This window comes from Hordeum vulgare, chromosome 7H (genome assembly GCF_904849725.1).
Source record: "Hordeum vulgare subsp. vulgare chromosome 7H, MorexV3_pseudomolecules_assembly, whole genome shotgun sequence".
Taxonomy (NCBI): Eukaryota; Viridiplantae; Streptophyta; class Magnoliopsida; order Poales; family Poaceae; genus Hordeum; species Hordeum vulgare.
In genome coordinates, this window is record NC_058524.1 from 111,934,957 (window position 1) to 111,957,168 (window position 22,212).

The following is a 22,212-nucleotide window of genomic DNA, read 5'->3' on the forward strand; positions in this document are numbered from 1 at the left end:
ATACAACATCACACACAAGCCTTGCAAGCAGTGTGACTTAGTGTAAGTTGCGGGATCTTGTATTACGGAACGAATAAAGAGACTTGCCGGTAAACGAGATTGAAATAGGTATGCGTATACTGACGATCGAATCTCGGGCAAGTAACATACCGAAGGACAAAGGGAATGACATACGGGATTATATGAATCCTTGGCACTGAGGTTCAAACGATAAGATCTTCGTAGAATATGTAGGATCCAATATGGGCATCCAGGTCCAGCTATTGGATATTGACCGAGGAGTCACTCGGGTCATGTCTACATAGTTCTCGAATCCGCAGGGTCTGCACACTTAAGGTTCGACGTTGTTTTATGCGTATTTGAGTTATATGGTTGGTTACCGAATGTTGTTCGGAGTCCCGGATGAGATCATGTACGTCACGAGGGTTTCCGGAATGGTCCGGAAACGAAGATTGATATATAGGATGACCTCATTTCATTACCGGAAGGTTCTCGGAGTTACCGGGAATGTACCGGGAATGACGAATGGGTTCCGGGTGTTCACCGGGGGGGGGGGGGGCAACCCACCCCGGGGAAGCCCATAGGCCTTGGGGGTGGTGCACCAGCCCTTAGTGGGCTGGTGGGACAGCCCATGAAGGCCCTATGCACCATAGGAAGAAAATCAAAGAGAAAAAAAGAGGAGGTGGGAAAAAGGGGAAGGACTCCTCCTTCCAAACCTAGTTGGATTTGGTTTGGAAGGGGAGGACTTCCCCCCTTGGCTCGGCCGAACCCCTTGGGGGTCCTTGGACCCCAAGGCAAGGCCCCCCCTCTCCCACCTATATATACGGAGGTTTTAGGGCTGATTTGAGACAACTTTGCCACGGCAGCCCGACCACATATCTCCACGGTTTTACCTCTAGATCGCGTTTCTGCGGAGCTCGGGCGGAGCCCTGCTGAGATTAGATCATCACCAACCTCCGGAGCGCCGTCACGCTGCCGGAGAACTCATCTACCTCTCTGTCTCTCTTGATGGATCAAGAAGGCCAAGATCATCGTCGAGCTGTACGTGTGCTGAATGCGGAGGTGCAGTCCGTTCGGCACTAGATCGTGGGACTGATCGCGGGACGGTTCGCGGGGCGGATCGAGGGACATGAGGATGTTCCACTACATCAACCACGTTCACTAACGCTTCTGCTGTGCGATCTACAAGGGTACGTAGATTGAATATCCCCTCTCGTAGATGGACATCACCATGATAGGTCTTCGTGCGCGTAGGAAATTTTTTGTTTCCCATGCGACGTTCCCCAAAAGTGGCATCATGAGCTAAGTTCATGTGTAGATGCCTTCTCGAGTAGAACACAAAAGTTTTTGTGGGCGGTGATGTGCGTTTTGCTGCCCTCCTTAGTATTTTCTTGATTCTGCGGTATTGTTGGATCGAAGCGGCTCGGACCGACATTACTCGTACGCTTACGAGAGACTGGTTTCATCGCTACGAGTAACTCCGTTGCTCAAAGATGACTCGCGGGTGTCAGTTTCTCCAACTTCAGTTGAATCGGAATTGACCAAAGAGGTCCTTGGATGAGGTTAAATAGCAATTCATATATCTCCGTTGTGGTGTTTGCGTAAGTAAGATGCGATCCTACTAGATACCCATGGTCACCACGTAAAACATGCAACAACAATTAGAGGACGTCTAACTTGTTTTTGGAGGGTATGCTTGTGATGTGATATGGCCAACGATGTGATGTGATATATTGGATGTATGAGAGGATCATGTTGTAATAGATAATATCGACTTGCATGTCGATGGTACGACAACCGGCAGGAGCCATAGGGTTGTCTTTAAACTAACGTTTGTGCTTGCAGATGCGTTTACTATGTTGCTAGGACGTAGCTTTAGTAGTAATAGCATGAGTAGCACGACAACCCCGATGGCGACACATTGATGGAGATCATGATGATGGAGATCATGGTGTGACGCCGGTGTCAAGAAGATCATGCCAGTGCTTTGGTGATGGAGATCAAGAAGCACATGATGATGGCCATATCATGTCACTTATGAATTGCATGTGATGTTAATCCTTTATGCACCTTATCTTGCTTAGAACGACGGTAGCATTATGAGGTGATCTCTCACTAAAATTTCAAGACAAAATTGTGTTCTCCCCGACTGTGCACCGTTGCGACAGTTCTTCGTTTCGAGACACCACGTGATGATCGGGTGTGATAGACTCAACGTTCAGATACAACGGGTGCAAAACAGTTGCACACGCGGAACACTCGGGTTAAGCTTGACGAGCCTAGCATGTGCAGACATGGCCTCGGAACACATGAGACCGAAAGGTCGAGCATGAATCATATAGTTGATATGATTAGCATAAAAGATGCTTACCACTGAAACTATTCTCGACTCACGTGATGATCGGACTTGAGATAGTGGATTTGGATCATGTACCACTCAAATGACTAGAGAGATGTACTTTTTGAGTAGGAGTTCTTAAGTAATATGATTAATTGAAATAATTGTCATGAACATAGTCTAATGGTCTTTACGAATTACGATGTAGCTTGCGCTATAGCTCTACTGTTTTTATATGTTCCTAGAGAAAATTTAGTTGAAAGTTGATAGTAGCAAACTTTGAAGAGAATTGTCCTCGTTGCTGCGCAGAAGGCTTATGTCCTTAATGCACCACTCGGTGTGCTGCACCTCGAGCGTCGTCTGTGGATGCTGTGAACATCCGACATACACGTTTCTGATGACTACACGATAGTTCAGTGCAAAATACTTAATGGCTTAGAAGCAAGGCGCCGAAGACGTTTTAAAACGTCACAGAATATAAGTGATGTTCTAAAGAGATGAAATTGTGATTTCATGCTCGTGCCCTTGTTAAGAGGTACGAGACCTCCGACAAGATTCTTTGTCCACAAAGTAAAGGAGAAAAGCTCAATCATTGAGCGTGTGCTCAGATTGTCTGAGTACGACAATCGCTTGAATCAAGTGGGAGTTAATGTTCCTAATGAGATAGTGACAGTTCTCCAAAGTCACTGCCACCAAGCTGTGAGAGCTTCGTGATGAACTATAACATATCAAGGATAGATACAATGATCTTTGAGTGATTCGCGATGTTTGACACTACGAAAGTAGAAATCAAGAAGGAGCATCAATAGTTGATGGTTAGCAAAACCACTAAGTTTTGAGAAAGGCAAGGGCTAGAAGGGATACTTGGTGAAACGGAAAAAAAGTTGCTGCACTAATGAAGAGACCCAAGATTAAATCCAAACCTGAGACTAAGTGCTTCTGTAATGAGGGGAACAGTCACTGAGGCGGAGCAACTCTAGATACTTGGTAGATAAGAAGGCTGGCAAAAGTAGAAAGAAGTATATTTGATATACATGATGTGTACTTTACTAGTACTCCTAGTAGCATGAGGGTATTGGATACCGGTTCGGTTGCTAAGTGATTAGTAACACGAAATGATAGCTACGGCATAAACGGAGAGTAGCTAAAGGCGAGGTGACGATACGTGTTGGAAGTGTTTCCAAGATTGATATGATCAAAACGTCGCACACTCCCTCTACCATCGGGATTGGTAATAATTGTTATTTGGTGCTTGCGTTAAGCATGAACATGATTGGATCGTGTTTATTGCAATACGATTATTCATTTAAAGAGAATAATGGTTACTCTATTTGCTTGAATAATCACCTTCAATGGTTTATTGAATCTCGATCGTAGTGTTACACATGTTCATGATATTGGTGCCAAAAGACACGAGATAATGATGATAGTACCACTTACTTGTGGCACTGCCGCTTGAGTCATGTTGGTATAAATTGCATGAAGAGGCTCCATGCTGATGGATCCTTATACTCACTTGATTTTGAATCACTAGTGACATGCAAATCATACCACATGAGCAAGGCCTTGTTTTCATTCAGATGAAACAAGATAGTAACTTGTTGGAAGTGATACATTTTTTATGTATGCAGTCCAATGGGTGCTGAGGCACGCAGTGGATATCATTATGTTCTTACTTCAATGACGATTTGAGCAGATACAAGAGTATTTACTTAATGAATCACAAGTCTGAAATATTGAAAAGTTCAATTCTATTTAGGAGTGAAGTTCGTCGTAACAAGAGGATAAACTGTCTACGATATGATCATAGAAATGAATATCCGAGTTACGAGCTTTGGTACGCAGTTAAGACAATGTGGGAATTGTTTCGCAGTTCATGCCACCTGGAACATCATAGTGTGATGATGTGTCTGAACGTCATAGCCATGCACTATTTGGTATGGTGCATGCTATGATGTCTCTTATCGAATTACCACTATCGTTTATGGGTTATGCATTAGAGACAACCGCATTCACTTTAAATAGGGCACCGCGTATTTCCGTTGAGATGACACAGTACAGACTGAGGTTTAGAGAAATCTAAACTGTCGTTTCTTGAAGGTTTGGGGCTTCGACACTTATGTGAAAAAGTTTCAGTCTGATAAGCTCGAACCCAAAGCGGATAAATGCAACTTCATAGGATATCCAAAATAGTTGGGTACATCTCCTATCTCAGATCCGAAAGCAAAGTGTTTGTTTCTAGAAACAGATCCTTTCTCGAGGAAAGGTTTCTCTCGAAAGAATTGAGTGGGAGGGTGGTAGAACTTGATAAGGTTATTGAACCATCACTTCAACCAGTGTGTAGCATGGCGTAGGAAGTTGTTCCTGTGGCGCCTACACCAATTGAGGTGAAAGCTGATAATGGTGATCATCGAGCATCGGATCAAGTTACTAAAAACCTCGTAGGTTGACAAGGTTGCGTACTACTGCAAAGTGGTACGGTAACCCTGTCTTGAAGGTCATGTTGTTGAGCAACAGTGAACCTACGAGTTATGGAGAAAGCAATGGTGGGCCCGGATTCCGACAAATGGCTGGAAGCCATGAAATCCGAGAGAGGATCCATGTATGAAAACAAAGTGTAGACTTTGGAAGAACTACTTGATGGTAGTAAGACTATTGAGTAAAGATGGATCTTTAAAAGGAAGGCAGACGATGATGGTGATAAGTCACTGTTAAGAAAAGCTCGACTTGTCGCAAAGATGTTTTTGACAAGATCAAATAGTTGACTATGATGAGACTTTCTCACTCATAACGATGCTAAAAGTCTGTTGGAATTATGTTAGTAGTTGTTGCATTATTTGTGAAATATTGCACATAGGAAGACAAAACATTGTTTCCTCGACGGTTTCCTTGAGCAAACATTGTATGTGATACAACCAGGAGGTTTTGTCGATCCTAAAGATACTAACAAGTATGCAAGCTCCAGCGATCCTTCATTGGACTGGTGCAAGCATCTCGGAGTTGGAATATACACTTTGATGAGATGATCAAAGATTTCGGGTTTGTACAAGGTTTATGAGAAACTTGTATTTCCAAAGAAGTGAGTGGGAGCACTATAGAATATCTGATAAGTATATGTGGTTGACATATTGTTGATCAGAAGTAATGTAGAATTTCTGTAAAGCATACAAGGTTGTTTGAAAGGAGTTTTCAAAGGAATACCTTGCTTATGCTACTTGAACGTTGAGCATCAAAGATCTATGGAGATAGATCAAAAGCGCTTAATGGAAGTTTCAACAAGATGCATGCCTTGACAAGTTTTTGAAGGAGTTCAAAATAGATCAGCAAAGAAGGAGTTCTTGGTTGCATTGTAAGGTGTGAATTTGAGTAAAGACTCAAAACCCGACCACGGCAGAATAAAGAGGATAGACGAAGGTCGTATTCTATGCCTTAGCCATAGACTCTAAAGTATGCCATGCTGAGTACCGCACCTGATGTGTGCCTTGCAGCAAGTCTGTTAAGAGGTACACAGAGTGATCCAGGATTGAATAACTGATCAGCGGTCAAAGTTATCCTTAGTAACTAAATATACTAAGGAATTTTTCTCGATTATGGAGGTCGTTAAAGAGTTCGTCGTAAAGGGTTACGTTGATGCAAGCGTTGACACTAATCCGAATAACTATGAGTAGTGAAATGGATTCGTATAGTAGAGTAGATATTTGGAGCATTTCCGAATAGCACGTAGTAGCAGCATCTATAAGATGACATAAAGATTTGTAAAGAATACACGGATCTGAAAGTTCCAAAACCGTTGACTAAAACCTCTCTCACGAGCAAGACGTGATCAGACCCCATAACTATATGGGTGTTGGATTCGTTGAAATCACATGGTGATGTGAACTAGATTATTGACTCTAGTGCAAGTGGGAGACTATTGGAAATATGCCCTAGAGGCAATAATAATTAGTTATTATTATATTTCTTTGTTCATGGTAATCGTTTATTATCCATGCTATAATTGTATTGATTGGAAACACAATACTTGTGTGGATACATAGACAAAACACTGTCCCTAGTAAGCCTCTAGTTGACTAGCTCGTTGATCAAAGATGGTCAAGGTTTCCTGGCCATAGGCAAGTGTTGTTACTTGATAACGGGATCACATCATTAGGAGAATCATGTGATGGACTAGACCCAAACTAATAGACGTGGCATGTTGATCGTGTCATTTTGTTGCTACTGTTTTCTGCGTATCAAGTATTTGTTCCTATGACCATGAGATCATATAACTCACTGACACCGGAGGAATGCTTTGTGTGTATCAAACGTCGCAACGTAACTGGGTGACTATAAAGATGCTCTACAGGTATCTCCGAAGGTGTTCGTTGAGTTAGTATGGATCGACACTGGGATTTGTCACTCCGTGTGACAGAGTGGTATCTCGGGGCCCACTCGGTAATACAACATCACACACAAGCCTTGCAAGCAATGTGACTTAGTGTAAGTTGCGGGATCTTGTATTACGGAACGAGGAAAGAGACTTGACGGTAAACGAGATTGAAATAGGAATGCGGATACTAACGATCGAATCTCGGTTCGGCACACTTAAGGTTCTTCGTTGTTTTATGCGTATTTGAGTTATATGGTTGGTTACCGAATGTTGTTCGGAGTCCCGGATGAGATCACGGACGTCACGAGGGTTTCCGGAATGGTCCTGAAACGAAGATTGATATATAGGATGACCTCATATGATTACCGGAAGGTTTTCGGAGTTACCGGGAATGTATCGGGAATGACGAATGGGTTCCGGGTGTTCACCGGGGGGGGGGGGGGGCAACCCACCCCGGGGAAGCCCATAGGCCTTGGGGGTAGCGCACCAGCCCTTAGTGGGCTGGTGGGACAGCCCAAGAAGGCCCTATGCGCCATAGGAAGAAAATCAAAGAGAAAAAAAAGAGGAGGTGGGAAAAAGGGGAAGGACTCATCCTTCCAAACCTAGTTGGACTCGGTTTGGAAGGGGAGGACTTCCCCCCTTGGCTCGGCCGAACCCCTTGGGGGTCCTTGGACCCCAAGGCAAGGCCCCCCTCTCCCACCTATATATACAGAGGTTTTAGGGCTGATTTGAGACAACTTTGCCACGGCAGCCCGACCACATATCTCCACGGTTTTACCTCTAGATCGCGTTTCTGCGGAGCTCGGGCGGAGCCCTGCTGAGATTAGATCACCACCAACCTCCGAAGCGCTGTCACGCTGCCGGAGAAATCATCTACCTCTCCGTCTCTCTTGCTGGATCAAGAAGCCGAGATCATCGTCGAGCTGTACGTGTGCTGAATGTGGAGGTGTCGTCCGTTCGGCACTAGATCGTGGGACTGATCGCGGGACGGTTCGCGGGGCGGATCGAGGGACGTGAGGACGTTCCACTACATCAACCGCGTTCACTAACGCTTCTGTTGTGCGATCTACAAGGGTACGTAGATTGAATATCCCCTCTCGTAGATGGACATCACCATGATAGGTCTTCGTGCGCGTAGGAAAGTTTTTGTTTCCCATGCGATGTTCCCCAACAGAGTCGTAGCAAGCTACAAGGACTCCATTACAACGCGTGATGTTTCCCAAAGGGACAGACACAAATTCTAAGAAGGACACATGCCAGTCAACCAATGTGTCCGGAGTAGTAGCGAACTACCATGGCTCGATGGAATTACAAAGGGGCATTTTCCCGTAAGGAGTGCTACTAAGGCATACGACTAGGTATTCGAACCCCATACATATCAAGTACAACACACGTACGCATGGCATACCGATATGCATAGATACATCGATGGCATCACAACATAACCATAAACATACAAACTTTATTTGGAAGGCTCGGACGAGCCTCACACATAATATTACACAGATAGGGGTCTCACGACCCATCATCACAAGTCATGCAAACAAGTCTTACAAGCCAGCGGAAGATTGAAACTGTCTGAGTACAGACAGATGGAAAGGTAAAAGGCACATGGCCTGACTATCTACAGACCCAACCAAGGACCGGATCATAGCTAGGACACCAGCTACTCGTCGTCGTCAACGTCTAGATAAAACCCACCATTAGGGTCATTAACAACCTCTGCAAGAAATTATTAAGCAAACGTGAGTACAAAGGTACTCATCAAGTCTTTAGGATAATCTATTTACTCATGCAATGTATCAACAAGGAGTTATGGGGTTTCATGCAGAAGCCAGCATTAGACTCTTGGCTAGACAAACTTACATTTTCAAATAGCTTTGACAACTTTGTTTCCTCGCACACGAGTCCACTAAGACCACAACAATACTCCATCTTGGAATCATTCCGTCTCACTATGGAAATGCCATCCACGACACTCACACTTATCTTGACATTTTTATGAGTAGCCATTATAGTTGTCTATGAACAACATATGTTTCCAAGTAGTCCATATCCACGGACGCGGCTATTCGAATAGATCATAACCCTGCAGGGGTGTACTTCTTCACACACGCTCTCGCCACTCATCACCATGTGCACGTCATGCACCTCGGGAACCTTCAAGCGGAAGCCCAACAAGGGAGTCGGCCACGACCGTTAACCACGCTAATACCTAGTCTAGGTCTATCGCCTATCTGAGGGTAACCCGCACGGAAGTCCGGGCGAGGTTTCCGCCACGGCCCCAAATGATGTGCGCAGGGTTCCCAAGCCTACCATCTGGGTGCCACTTGGTACACCGTGCCACTGCCTACCGCATCATATCCCACCTCTAAGGTCAGCGCTACGCACGGCCTCCAGCATGACTATAAACACCAGAAACTACTTGCAACTCCTCGACCGAGTACTAAGTGATTAATAAGTCGAGCGGGGTCATATTTCAGGGCCCAGCATGTGGTAGTATCTTGTCTTGGATTACATACACGGAACTCAGTTACTTAGGACGGTTCCAATGAAACAACCCGCCATGTACTCCTACATAGCCTTTCACCGGTACCTTTACCAAATCAGGTTCAACACACAACTTCTATTAATTGAACACATTCTCACGATAGTGTTCATCACCCAGATGACAGACCTTACACAACTCTAAGCATAGCATGCATAGTAGGATAAGACACATCATAGCTCAAGCATCTACCAGGTATGCTAGGTTGCAAGGTTCAGCTATTTACTGTGACAAGGACAGGTCATGCAAAGGAAGTGGGTTCAACTAACGTGGTAAAAGCATTGAAAGCATTTTCACCTAATGCAATAAGTAAGAGCAGGAGCGAGAACATGGGATTTATTGGGATGATAATAATGGTTACTTGCCTTGTTGCTCAGCAGAGGGGTGATATCCGTCAGTCGGATAATCAGATGTATCAGAAGGGGCAGAGCCTACCGAAATAATAACAATCAATCAATATGAGACATGTGCAACAAGATGATGCATAAAATGCAGGGTAGCATGGTTTGAGCTGACTAACAAAACCCTTTGGGTGATATTGATTTGAAATCATAATTCAAATATCATTTGAATTATAATTTATCAAATTCCTTTAATTGTTTTGACCTGATGTTGTTTCATAACTTTGTTTTTCATGCATGAAAGTAGCACCATTGTGTTCATTGAATTTTTCTGATCCATTTGCATATATTATTTGTCTAATTTGGAGTTATATTCAATTTTCTATGAATTTCCAAAGTTTTGCAATTATTCTAGAATTATATTAAAATCAGAATTATATTTATTTCATGAGCATGACATCAGCAGGTCCAACTGGCCACTGAAAGTCAAACCTGACCAGTGGGACCCACTAGTTAGTGACACTGGTTAGTTTTTAGTTGAAGTTTAACTTATTTAGCTAATTAATAGGGCTAGACTCACATGTCAGTGACTATTTGACTTTTAATATAATTTTTATTTTTATTTTAACTAATCTTTAATTAAACAGGGGGCTCGCCCCACTTGCTAGGGACTCACGGGAGTCAACCCCACCGGCGGCGAGGTTCCGGCGACCACCAGAACGGCGGAGGGCCTCAGGTTTGCGATTCCGGTGACCAAAAGCACGGCGGAGGGCACCAGACGATCGGCCACACGATCGCAGCTCCATTTTTGCAAAGAGCAGGGGCTGAAATGGCCAGAGATGACGCCGGCGACGAGCTCGGCGGCTGCCGGAGCTCGGGCATCATCGGGGTCACTGCTACGGGGCTCAACACGTGCGGGACTAGGCTCCTACAACACCTACACGATGCACTAAAGGCATTGGTGGCCTCAGAATGACCAGCCGATCACCAGAGAGCTAACGGCGACGAGGTCCCGCGGCGGATCTCGTCGGGCTCCGGTGGAATCGGGGCCTAGAGCTCGGGATCGAAGGGGAAAATGAGGGGGAAATCACCCTGAGCTCACAGGGAGTGCAGAGGCGACGAGAGCGGGCTCGGGGATGGTCTGAGGAGGGAGAACGACGGCGGCGAGCTCCGGGGATCCGAGGTTGAAGACGATAGCATCACGACATCTCAGGGGTTCTCGGCGTCGAGCGACTCGTTGGAGAGCTTCGGGGGACCAAGGCGAAGCTAATGCGCAGCTCAAGTGAGAGGGAGATGGGCAGGAGCAACGGCGAGCTTGAGCTCAGATCGGGCTCTAATGGCGGCCGAGAGAGGAGAGAGCTAAGGGAGGAATGAGGCGAGGGGGAGCTCCGGGACGGCTGCGGGAGGATTATCCCCTCCTTGCCAGCGTGAAGCGGCGGCCATGCAAGCACGCAGGTGCGTGGCTGCGTGCTACTGCAACAAAAGACCTTCCAATGGCGCCAGAAATAGGCACGTTGACGGGAGAATACTTGACTTGATCCTTCTGCTGGAGCTACACCTTAAGGGACTTCCTAGGCAAGTATGCAAAGGATTTCCCCCGTGGCCTTGGAGCCTTGCGTTGGTGTTCCCTCGAACCCGAAATTTTGATGTAGCGTAGCGGTGGTAAGTATTTCCCTCAGTTTGAGAACCAAGGTATCAATCCAGTGGAGGAGTATCTCAAGATCCTGCACAAACACGAAAGCTTGCACCCAACGCTATGAAGGGGTTGTCAATCCCTTATAGATTGTTTGCCAAGTGAGAACTGAAAGCAACAAAGTAACAAAGCAAAGTAAAAGCGGAGGTGTAAACAATGGATGTGAATAGACCTAGGGGCCGCAGTGTTTACTAGTGGCGTCTCTCATAACAGCAAGTAGACGGTGGGTGAACAAATTACTGTCGAGCAATTGATAGAACCTCGCAAAGTCGTGACGATATCAATGGCAATGATTGTATCTATAGGCATCACGCCAAAACTAGTAGACCGACACTTTCTGCATCTACTACTATTACTCCACACGTCGAATGCTATCCAGCATGCATCTAGTGTATTAAGTCCATAAGAAAAGAGTAACACCTTAAGCAAGATGACATGATGTAGAGGGATAATCTCAAACCAATGATGAAAACCCCATCTTTTTACCCTTGATGGCAACTACTTAATGTGTGCCTTGCTGCCCCTACTATCACTGGAAAAGGTCACCACATGGTAGAACCCAAAACCAAGCACTTCTCCCATTGCAAGAATCATAGATCTAGTTGGCCAAACAAAACCCAAGACTCGGAGAGACTTACAAGGATATCAAATCATGCATATAAGAAATCAGCAAAGACTCAAATATATATCATGGATAATCTGATCACAAATCCACAATTCATCGGATCTCGACAAACACACCGCCAAAGAAGATTACATCGGATAGATCTCCATGAAGATCATGGAGAACTTTGTATTGAGGATCCAAGAGAGAGAAGAAGCCATCTAGCTACTAACTACAGACCCGTAGGTCTGAAGTGAACTACTCACGAGTCATTGGAGGGGTGATGATGATGATGAACAAGCCCTCCAACTCCAAAGTCCCCTCCGGCAGGGCGTCGGGAAGGGTCTTCAGATGAGATCTCGCGGAAACGGAAGCTTGCGGCGGCGGAAAAGTATTTTCGAGGCTCCCCTGATTTTTTGCTATATTTTTGGGAATTTATATTCCAAAGATCTAGGTCAGGGGGCGGCCAGGGAGGCCACAAGCCCTGACACCGCCGCCTCCCCCTAGTGGCGGAGTGGGAGCTTGTGGGTTCCCTGGAGCCCACCCGGCTTGGTCCAGAGGCCCTCTGATCTTCTTCCGTTCGGGCAAAAATCATTTCGGGGTTTTTATTCCGTTTTGACTCCGTTCCAAAATTAGATCTGAAAAGAGTCAAAAACACAGAAAAAACAGGAACTGGCACTTGGCACTGAATTAATAAGTTAGTCCCAAAAAATATATAAAAGGTACATAAACATCCAAAGATGACAAGATAATAGCGTGAAACCATCAAAAATTATAGATACGTTTGAGACGTATCAAGCATCCCCAAGCTTAACTCCTGCTCGTCCTTTAGTAGGGAAGTGATAATGAATGAATTTTTTATGCTTTCATGCTACCTAGCATAGGTGTCCTTTGTAATTCCTCTTATGTGACGTGAATGTTCAGATCCATTAGATTCAAAACAATAGTTTGCTATTGATGTGGAAACAATAATAATTCAAGCAAACTAGCAAGGTAATCATGAACTTTCAAAATAACAAGGCCAAAAGAAAGTTATCCCTACAAAAGCATATATTCTGGCTATGCTCTATCATCATTGGCCAAGTAATTGTTTCACACCTTTACTTTCTCAAACCTTTTCAACTCTCATGCAATACATGAGCGTGAGCCATGGTTATAGCATTATAGATGGTGTGGAATGTGGTGGAGGTTGCAAAACAAAAAAGGAGAAGATAGTCACATTAACTAGGCATATCAATGAGCTGTGGAGATGCTCATCAATAGATATCAATGTGAATGAGTAGGGATTGCCATACAAATGATGCACTAGAGCTACGAGTATGTGAAAGCTCTTAAAGAAAATTAGTGGGTGAGCATCCAACTTGCTTGCTCACGAAGACCTAAGGCAATTTTGAGGAAGCCTATCATTGGAATATACAAGCCAAGTTATATAATGAAAATTTCCCACTAGCTATATGGTGGTGACAAAACGAGAGACTCTCAATCATGAAGATCATGGTGGTTAATATGCACAAGTGTGGAAAAAGTGGTAGCAATGTCCCTTCTCTCTTTTTCTCTCATTTATATATATATATATATATATTGGTGGGCTCTTCGGCCTCTTTTTTTTATTTTTTTTATTTTGGTGGGCTTCTTTGGCCTCTTATATTTCCTCACATGGGACAATGCTCCATTAATGATGATCATCACACTTTCAACTCAAAACTTAAAGCAAAAATGACTCTATATGGAATACCTTCGGTAGTGTACCGTGACAATGATCTAGCATGGCATAGACATTAATGAAACATCATGCTAGCTTTCTTACGATCATACAATGGCAATGTAGACGTGATGGCACATGTGATGGTGGTAGTTGCATGGCAATATATCGCGGAATGACTTTGAAAAAGCCATAGTAGGAAGGTATGGTGGTTGTTTTGAGGGAGGCTAATGGTGGGTTTTGTGCACCGGCGAATGTTGCACGACACTAAGAAGATAGTGATGGTGGTAGGTGAAAGTGCATCTAAGCCATGGACTCAACATTAGTCATGAAGAACTCATATACTTGTTGCAAAAGTTTTATTAGTAATCGAAACAAAGCATTCAACACATACTCCTAGGGGAAGGGTTGGTAGGTATAGACCATCGCGCGATCCCGACCGCCACACAAAGGATGACAATCAATATACTAATAATGCTCATATTTCATCACATAACGGTTCATCGTACGTGCATGCTACGGGAATCACTAACTTCAACACAAGTATTTCTAGATCCACAACACCTTACTAGCGTGACTTCAATATTACCATAACCACAACTCAAAACTAATTTATATGAATTAAACTTCTCTAACTATTCAATGCACATGAAGGTGGAAGTTTTCGTATCCCTTTGGATAACTACCCCTTTTGAGACTACTTTCAAAGCATAGATCAACTACCAAGCCACGCACGGCTGCGCTCTAAAAGATATAGGTGAAGCACATAGAGCAAAAGTATCTAGCTCAAAAGATATAAGTGAAGTTCGACAAAATCACGGTTTGTGCATGTCTCTCTCTCTAGGTGTGCAGCAAGGACGATTGTGTCACAACAAAAATAAAAGACTCCTACGATACAAGACGCTCCAAGCAAAAACACATAACATATGGTGAATAAAAATATAGCCCCAAGTAACGTTACCGATGGATTGAAGACGAACGAGGGGATGCCTTCCCCGAGCATCCCCAAGCTTAGGCTTTTACGGCATCCTTGAATCTCTCGGGGTGCCTTGGGCATCCCCAAGCTTGAGCTCTTGCCCCTCTTTATCTTTTTGTCCATAAGAACTTCACCCAAAACTTGAAAACTTCACAACACGAAACTTAAACAGAAACTCGTGATAACATTAGTACAAGAAAGCAAACCACCACTTCCTTAGGTACTGAAGCAAACTTAAATTATACTTGTGCTGATGTTGGGTTACTGTACTTTCAATCTTCCATGGATAATACCCACGGATACTATCCATAGTTTCATCAAAATAAGCAACCAACACAACAAAAACAGAATCTGTTAACAGCAGACCAGTCTGTAGCAATATGTATATTTCGTATAATTCTCGTACTCCAAAAATTCTGAAACATTACGACAGTCTAAAGAATTTGCGTAGAAATCCGCAGCAAAAAGAATCAACTCAAAATCTCTTACAGAAAAAAGGAAAATTCGTTTCGTGAGCAGAAAGTTTCTGTCCTTTCCAGCATGACCAAACGATCATCCCCAAGACTAATCATAACGGTTTTGCTTGGCACAAACGCAAAAAGAAACACAAAAAACACAATCATAACAGAATTATGTAAGTGTGGAAAACACAAAACAGAAAGAAAAAGGATAGATTCGTTGGGTTGCCTCCCAACAAGGGCTATTGTTTAACGCCCTTAGCTAGGCATTCAATGATGCTATCACAAAAGACAAGAATTGAAGCATAACGAGAGCATCCTAAAGCATGTGAAAACCACATCTAAGTCTAACATACTTCCTGTGCATAGGCATTTTATAGGAAAACAGACTGTCAAGACAACCAATAGTTGCCATATGCAAGGAAGAAGAAAGAGACAAGAGCAATCTCAACATCACGAGAGGTGATTTGGTAACATGAAAGTTTCTACCAAAATATTTTCCTCTCTCATAGCAATTACATGTGGGATCATATTCAAATTCAACAATATAGCTATCCCATAGGATATTGTTTTCATGACCCACATGCATGCAAAGTTGACGCTCTTCAAAAATAGTGGGATTATCATCAAATAAAGTAATGACTTCTCCAATCCCACTTTCAGTATTGTTGCAAATATCATATTCATAATGAGGTTTGAACAAATTCTCAAGATCATAAGAAAGATCATCACCCCAATCATGATTAATGCAACAACTAGGGGACATAGCAAAACTAGCATCCCCAAGCTTAGGGTTTTGCATAATTTTAGCATGATTGTCACTAACAGAATTTATAGTGAAACCATTGCAATCATGCTTTTCATCCAAGGAGACCTCGTGAATCACTTCATAAATTTCTTCCTCACAATTTTTAGATTCACACATCTCACGCAAAACTCAATAAAGATAGTCAAGTGCCCTCAACTCACTAGCAATTCATTCCACATAAGTGGGTCTCTTAAAGAGATTAACAAATGAAGATGCAAGCATATTGAAGGCACATGGCACACAAGCGAACAGAAAGCAAGCGAGAGAAAAAGGGCGAACGAAAAAGGCAAATGGCAAAAGAAAACGGCAAAGGAGAAAGGCAAATGAAAACGGCAAATGTGAAGTGGGGGAGAGGAAAACGAGAGGCAACTGGCAACAAAAGTAAATGCAAGAGATGAGTTTGTGAGACCAACTTGGATAGATCTTGATTTCTCCTCCCCGGCAACGGCGCCAGAAATACTTCTGCTACTGCAACACAAGACCTTCCAATGGCGCCAGAAATAGGCACGTTGATGGGAGAATACTTGACTTGATCCTTTTGCTGCGGCTATGCCTTAAGGGACTTCCTATGCAAGTATGAAAGGATTTCCCCCGTGGCCTTGTAGCCTTGCGTTGGTGTTCCCTTGAAGCGGAAAGGGTGATGTAGCATAGCGGTGGTAAGTATTTCCCTCAGTTTGAGAACCAAGGTATACATCGAGTGGAGGAGTATCGCAAGATCCAGCACAAACATAAAAGCTTGCTCCCAACGCTATGAAGGGGTTGTCAATCCCTTATAGATTGTTTGCCAAGTAAGAACTGAAAGCAACAAAGTAACAAAGAAAAGTAAAAGCGGAGGTGTAAACAATGGATATGAATAGACCCGGGGGCCGTAGTGTTTACTACTGGCTTCTCTCATAAAAGGAAGTAGACGATGGGTGAACAAATTACTGTCGAGCAATTGATAGAACCGCGCAAAGTCGTGACGATATCAATGGCAATGATTGTATCTATAGGCATCACGTCCAAAACAAGTAGACCGACACTTTCTGCATCTACTACTATTACTCCACACGTCGACCACTATCGAGCATGCATCTAGTGTATTAAGTCCATAAGAACAGAGTAACGCCTTAAGCAAGATGACATGATGTAGAAGGATAATCTCAAACCAATGATGAAAACCCCATCTTTTTACCCTTGATGGCAACTACTTAATGTTTGCCTTGCTGCCCCTACTGTCACTGGGAAAGGTCACCACATGGTAGAACCCAAAACCAAGCACTTCTCCCATTGCAAGAATCATAGATATAGTTGGCCATACAAAACCCAAGACTCGGAGAGACTTACAAGGATATCAAATCATGCATATAAGAAATTAGCAAAGACTCAAATATATATCATAGATAATCTGATCACAAATCCACAATTCATTGGATCTCGACAAACACACCGCCAAAGAAGATTACATCGGATAGATCTCCATGAAGATCATGGAGAACTTTGTATTGAAGATCCAAGAGAGAGAAGAATCCCCCTAGCTACTAACTACGGACCCGTAGGTCTGAAGTGAACTACTCACGAGTAATTGGAGGGGTGATGATGATGATGAAGAAGCCCTCCAACTCCAAAGTCCCCTCCGGCAGGGCGCCGGGAAGGGCCTCCAGATGATATCTCGCGGAAACGGAAGCTTGCGGTGGCGAAAAAGTATTTTCGAGGCTCCCCTGATTTTTTGCTATATTTTTGGGAATTTATAGGCCAAAGATCTAGGTCACGGGGCGGCGAGGGAGGCCACAAGCCCTGACACCGCCGCTTCCCCCTGGTGGCGGAGTGGGAGCTTGTGGGCTCCCTGGAGCCCACCTGGCTGGGCCCACAGGCCCCGTGATCTTCTTCCATTCGGGAAAAAATCATTTCGGGGTTTTTATTCCATTTGGACTCCGTTCCAAAATCAAATACGGAAAGAGTCAAAAACCCAGAAAAAACAGGAACTGGCACTTGGCACTGAATTAATAAGTTAGTCCCAAAAAAGATATAAAAGGTACATAAAACATCCAAAGATGACAAGATAACAGCGTGAAACCATCAAAAAGTATAGATACGTTTGAGACGTATCACTGCGCCGGAGGGAGCGGCGGCCACCTCCTGCTGCTCGCTAACATGAGGATGACGACACGGGAGCAGCTGGGCTTGGGCGAGGTAGGCGACACGTAGGTATTTTTCTATTTTCTTTGTTTTCTGTTTCTGTTTATTCTTTTCTGACTTTATTTTATTTTATTTTTGGCTTCAAACTATTCCTAAAATAGTTTGTAACATGCTGAAAAGTTATTTGGAATATTTCCAAATATATATAAAAGTTTCAGCATTTTTGAAAACTTTGAAATATTTGAAATCAATTATGTAGTTGATTTCAATAGCTTTTAACTTTAAAATAAACTGCCAAAATCACTTTGAAAATATGTTTCTCCCCTGATATCTTGTTTTCAACATTTATCAGAAAAGGTGAACTTTTCTAATGGACATTTTGGATTCATTGATTTTGGCAATAGTTGAATTGTTTTTGAATAAGGGGTGGCTAGGATTTTGCTATGGTTTTCTTTGCTTTGCTTTTGGATTTCATTTAATTTTCTTGGATGCAAAGAAGGAAGGAATGAGCACAACTTGCTAAACCCTAATAGGGATCAGGGATGTGACAACTCACCCCCACTCCAAAGAATCTCGTCCCGAGATTTGGAAGTCGTTGGGAATAGCGCGGGATACTCAAGTCGAAGACAATCCTCTCTTTCCCATGTTGCCTCTTTTTCAGAATGGTTTGACCATTGAACTTTAAGAAACTTGAGGTTTCGACGTCGAGTGGTACGCTCAGCTTGATCAAGAATACGCATAGGGTATTCTCGGTATGAAAGGTTATCTTGAAGATCAAGCGTTTCGTGGTCCACTTCATGGATAGGATCCGAAAAGCAACGCCTGAGTTGCGAGACGTGGAATACATCATGAACCTTGGTAAGATGCGGAGGAAGTTCCAATTGGTAGGCAAGTTCTCCTCATTTGGCGATAATGCGAAAAGGACCGATATAACGAGGAGCCAACTTGCCCTTGATACCGAAACGATGGGTACCATTCAATGGTGTAACCCGAAGGTAAGCCTTCTCGTCAACTTCATAGGTCACAGCCTTATGATGACGATCATATTGGCTCTTTTGACGAGACCGGGCTGTTTTCAACTTTTCACGAATAATACGAACTTGCTCTTCTGCATCCTGGATCATATCTGGACCAAAGAGTTGCCTCTCTTCGGTTTCTGACCAATTAAGAGGTGTTCGACATCTTCGTCCATAGAGAACTTCAAAAGGAGCTTTGTCCAAGCTTGATTGATAACTATTGTTATAAGAAAATTCGGCGAATGGAAGGCACTTCTCCCAATTCATACCGAACAATATAACACAAGCTCGGAGCATATCTTCTAGTATTTGATTCACTCTTTCTACTTGACCACTTGATTGATGATGGAAAGCAGTGCTAAAAGATAATTGAGTCCCCGTGGCATTCTGAAAACTCTCCCAGAAGTGAGAAGTAAAGATACTTCCACGGTCTGAGTTAATCTCCAGAGGAACACCATGAAGAGACACTATTCGAGAGATATATAACTCTGCTAGATGGCTAGCTGTTATACTCTCACGAACTGGTAGAAAATGAGCTACTTTGGAAAGACAGTCAATGACCACAAAGATAGCATTATTTCCTTTCTTGGTCTTGAGAAATCCAGTGAAGAAATCCATACTGACTTCATCCCATTTCCATTCAGGAATAGCTAAAGGTTGAAGGGTGCCAGCAGGCCTTTGATGTTCTGCCTTAACTCGACGACAAACTTCACAGTTAGCAACGAACTCAGCAATTTCTCTCTTCATCCTAGTCCACCAAAACCTCTGGCGTAAGTCCTGATACATCTTAGTACTACCAGGATGAATGGTGAGAGGAGAATCATGAGCCTCCTTAAGGATCAACTGCCTTAGTTGTGAATTCTTAGGAACCACTAGACAATTTTGGAAGAACACAACATCTTGATCATTCATGGAGAATCCCTTAGCGTTTCTGCTAATGATATTCTCCTTGATCCATGATATACCCTTATCACGCTTCTGGCCAGCTATGATTTGATCCTTAAGAGTAGGCTTCGCCACCAGGTTAGAAAGGAATCCTTGAGGAACAATGTGAAGATTTAACTTTCGAAATTCCTCATAGAGATGTGGTTGACCTCGTTGTAGCATCAGGTTGTTACAATAAGAATTACGACTTAGTGCATCAGCCATAACATTGGCCTTCCCCGGGGTGTAAGTTATCCCTAAATCGTAATCCGTGATCAAGTCAACCCACCGTCTTTACCTAAGATTCAAATCCGGCTGGGTGAAGATATATTTCAGACTTTGGTGAAATGTGAATATTTTGCAACGATTACCAAGAAGGTAATGTCGCCAGGTTTTAAGTGCATGGACTACAGCTGCAAGCTCAAGATCATTTGTGGGATAATTATCCTCATGTGGACGCAACTGTCGAGATGCGTATGCAATCACATGACGATCCTGCATGAGAATGCAATCTAATCCTTGTCGCGAGGCGTCACAGTAGATAACAAAGTCCTTAGAGAAATCTGGTGGTCGCAACACAGGTGCGGAAGTCAGGCGTCTTTCAGCTCCTGAAAACTATGCTCACACTGTGGTGTCCACTCGAACTTTTTATCTTTCTTGAGGAATTCAGTTAGAGGTTTTGCAACCTTGGAGAAATTCTCGACAGAGCGGCGACAATAGCTCGCTAGACCAAGAAAAATCCTAACTTGCTTAACCGATTCAGGTTGAGTCCAATCAAGGATGGCTTGAACTCTCTCGGTATTGACAATAATACCCTTACCAGAGATTACGTGGCCTAGATAGGTCACTTCTGGTAACCGAAATTCACATTTTGAAAACTTGGCATAAAGGTGGTGCTCTCGAAGTTTCATCAATACCAGCCTTAGATGCTCGGCATGTTCTTGTTCGTTCTTCGAGTAGATTAGAATATCATCGAGGTATACCACGACGAATTTATCCAAATACTCCATGAAGATTGAATTCATCAAGCGAGAGAAGGTGGCTGGGGCATTGGTTAAACCGAAGGACATGACAGTGTACCCGTATTGGCCATAACGAGTGACAAAAGCAGTTTTTGGAATGTCCCCGTTCTTGATCTTGATTTGATGGTAACCCAACCTCAAATCCATTTTGGAGAAGACTGAGGATCCAGCGAGCTGATCATACAGGTCGTTGATCCTGGGGAGCGAATACTTGTTCTTTATGGTGACCAGGTTAACTGGTCGATAATCTACAACCCTCCGATCCGTTCCGTCTTTCTTCTTGACAAAGAGGACGAGACAAGCCCAAGGATAAGAGCTAGGATGAATGAAACCTTTATTCAAGGCTTCATCTAGTTGCTTTTTAAGTTCAGCTAGCTCCAAGGGTGCCATCTTATAAGGTCTTCTGGCTATTGGAACAGTTCCCGGAACAAGGTCTATCACAAACTCTACATCCGTGTCAGGTGGAATTCCTCGCAGTTCTTCTAGAAAAACATCCAAAAAATCATGGACTACCGGAATGTATTCAATTTCTGGAAGAGGGTTGGCATTGAGGGAATAGAGTTGGCATTTCGCAACTCGAGTAGAGACATTGACTATCTCACCCGAGGGATGGGTAAGCTGAACATTTCTAGAATGAGTATCAATCTTGGCATAATGGGCCAACATCCAGTCCATACCCAAGATGATATTGATATCTGAAGATTTCAAGGCTATCAAAGATGCTAGGAAAACTAGCCTCTCTACTAGAATTTCATTGTCATAGGTTATCCTGGAGGTTTGCCACTTACTACCAGGGGTTTGGACAACCAATGGGTTTGGCATATCACAGAAAGACATGTTATGCAACTCTGCATAACTTTCTAAAATGAAGGAATGAGATGACCCAGTGTCAAAAAGAACAGACACTGGGTGATGATTGACAAGGAGCGTACCCAAAATGACGTCGGGATCCTCTGCAGCTTCTTCTGCTGAAATATAGTTCACACGGCCACGTGTAGGAGTTGGCTTCACATAGTAAGCTTTGCCCGACTTGCCTTGCCCAACGGACTTTCCAGGTTTCTTAGCACCCATATTCTAAGGACACTCTCGGGAGTAGTGCCCTGGTTCTCCACACTTATAACAGATCACCTGATTGGCACGCGGTGTAGGATTGCTAGCTGGGCCACCATAGGTTTTTGCTGGAGGGTTGGTCTGATTCTCCTGAGGCGCCACATAGGATGTCCTCGGGGTGTATCTTGGCGGCAGAGAACTATTTGGAACCCATAGCCTGCATTTTGGGAACGCAGAACCAGATG